General features: G+C 45.8%; 1 pseudogene; it reads left to right on the forward strand.

The window, feature by feature from the left end:
* The first annotated feature begins 214 nt into the window (after positions 1-214).
* LOC102743650 (AN1-type zinc finger protein 6 pseudogene) lies at positions 215-2,476 on the forward strand (annotated as a pseudogene).
* The last annotated feature ends 267 nt before the right edge of the window (positions 2,477-2,743 follow it).

A 2,743-nucleotide genomic window follows, 5' to 3' on the forward strand; every position in this document is an offset into this window, starting at 1 on the left:
CAGTTTTGCTTTCTTTAGAAATTTTATTTTAGAGGGGCCCCTGGGTAGCTCAGAGGGTTAAGCATCTGCCTTTGGCTCAGGTCACAATCTCTAGGTCCTGGGATCGAGCCCCACATCGAGCTCCCAGCTCAGCGGGGAGTCTGCTTCTCCCTCTCCCTCTCCCCCTGCCTCTCCCCGCTGCTTGTACTCTCTGTCTCTCTCTCTCTCTTAAATAGCTAAATAAATAAAATCTTAAAAAAAAAAGAAATTTTATTTTAGAAAATGCTAATTGAGAAATGCAAGCAGAAAACATCTGATATCACTAGATAGCCTTGAGTCTCCCCAGCAAAGACAAACAAAATTGCATCTTGACATCTGGAGTGTGAATGTGCCGACGTGCAGGGGACAACTTAACCCTTCACCCTGAGGAATAACCCCTGCAGGATGTCCTGTCTCCACAAACAGAATTTTCCCAGGCCACGGCCGTTCCGTAGCCGTACTGTAGAGAAGGCAAACAAGCAGTCATTGGGTGCACGGCAGGTTGAAGGGAGGTTTTGTCTGGTTTGGTTTGGTTTGTATTTTGCATTCCCGTGTTTGTTTAATGCGGCGAATTATTTCAGCAATTCCGTTACTCAGCAGACAACTTCGCTAATACATTTAGGCCGCCCCCTGCCCCCGTGCATAACTCTTGGCAGCACCTAGCTGAAATCCCTTTTTATCTGAGCAGAGGACGCCGAGGGCAACCTCTCCCCACGCCGCTGTGGGAGCCACTCCAGCCAGACAAGCGGCTTCCCTCTGGAGTGACAGACTCAACCACATGGCTGTGGCACGACGAAGGTGAGAAGCTCTTTGTTGCGAAAGAACCTGATCTTTGAGTCTCTAAACCACAAGAAGTGCCCCTAAGACCCGGGAGTCAGAGCGGAAGATGGTGACTGTCAATGACCTCAGACAGCCAAAGGTGACAAACCCACCCTAGTCTGTTTGGGCTGCAGGGTCACAGGGACTGAGTGGATTTTAAACAACAGAAATACATTGGGCGGCGGCCACGGTGGCAGGGTGGAGGGAGCAGGGGTTCGGCGGCCTCACCTGTCCCCACTCTCCGGCGGTGACCAGCGGCGGCGGGCAGCCACGGGGTGTGCAACAGAGGAACATGGCTCAAGAAACTAATCACAGCCAAATGCCTGTGCTTTGTTCCACTGGCTGCGGATTTTATGGAAACCCTCGTACAAATGGCATGTGTGCAGCGTGCTACAGAGAACATCTTCAAAGACAGAATAGTAGTAATGGCAGAATAAGCCCCCCTGCAGCTCCTGTCAGTAGTCTGTCTGAATGTTTACCCGTCCAGTGCACAGACGGCGGTGTCCCGGACGCTCGGTCACCGCTAGACCCCACCTCTTCATCTGTGCAGCCAAGCCCTGTATCAAATCAGTCACTTTATCAGAATCTGTAGCATCTTCCCAAGTGGACAGTACATCTGTGGACAAAGCAGGACCTGAAACAGAAGACCTGCAAGCTTCCGTGTCAGACACGGCACAACAGCCATCTGAAGAGCAAAGCAAGTCTCCTGAAAAACCAACACAAAAAAAGAATTGCTGTTTAATGTGCAGGAAGAAAGTGGGACTTACTGGGTTTGAATGCCAGTGTGGAAATGTTTACTGTGACGTACACCATTACTCCGATGTACACAATTGCTCTTACAGTTACAAAGCTGATGCTGCTGAGAAAATCAGAAAAGAACATCCAGTAGTTGTTGGTGAAAAGGTCCAGAAGATTTGAACTCCTGCTGGAATACAAAATCCTTTGACCATCTGCAAACTAAAAATCGACTTGAGGTTTTTTTTCCTAGTCATTGGGAATGTAGAGCAATGTATCTTGCATAGACCTTTTAATCATGCATGTCATCAGAAGAATAGATTTTTGTTTTTGTTTTGAAAATGACTCTGAACATTTATTTCCATTGCAGTTTCTGTGGCTGAAAAGACTTAAGTAACTTTACAAGTATTATCCTTTTAAGATCATTTTAATTTTAGTTGAGTGCAGAGGGCTTTTATAGCAAACGTGGAGAAATTTTGGAGGGCCGTGATTTTTCCAGTATTAAACATGAATGCATTGATCTTGCAGTTTATTTTCTCATTGTGTGTGTAACATAGCTTTTCTCTGCAGCACGAACTCTGTCGATGGCGCCCCTCAGGGCACAACTAGTTACCAGTCACTGAATGTATCTTCATCCTTACAGCTGCTTCTGGGTTTTCATTAACAAAGGTTCTACATATGTTAGTATATAGTTTCTTTGCACCCACTATTTATGTCTGAATCATTTGTCACAAGAGAGTGTGTGCTGATGAGATTCTAAATTTGTGTGTTTTTAAATTTTTTTGTGCGAGGGAAGGAAAAGTTGTATGCGTTTCATTGCCGACTGCAGGTTTCTTTCAGATTACGTTCATCGGTCTGTGTGTATACAATATGAAGAATGATCTGAAGTAACTGTGCTGTATTTATGTTTATCCACCAGTCTTTGATTACATAAAAAGGAAAACCATTTAAAAAAACAGAAATATATTCCTCACGGTTCTGAAAGCTGGAAGTGCAAAATCCAGGTGCCGGCAGATTTGGTGTATGGTGAGGACCCTGTTGCTTGTTGGTTGACCATCATCTTTTCATTGGGCCCCCCGTGATGGGAAGGTAAGGGAACTCTCTGGGGTCTCTTTTATGAGGGCACTAATCCTATTCGTGAGGGCTCCACCCTTATGAGCTCAGCACCTTC

This window comes from Leptonychotes weddellii, chromosome 10, assembly GCF_054177405.1.
Source record: "Leptonychotes weddellii isolate Sample4059 chromosome 10, ASM5417740v2, whole genome shotgun sequence".
Lineage (NCBI taxonomy): Eukaryota > Metazoa > Chordata > Mammalia > Carnivora > Phocidae > Leptonychotes > Leptonychotes weddellii.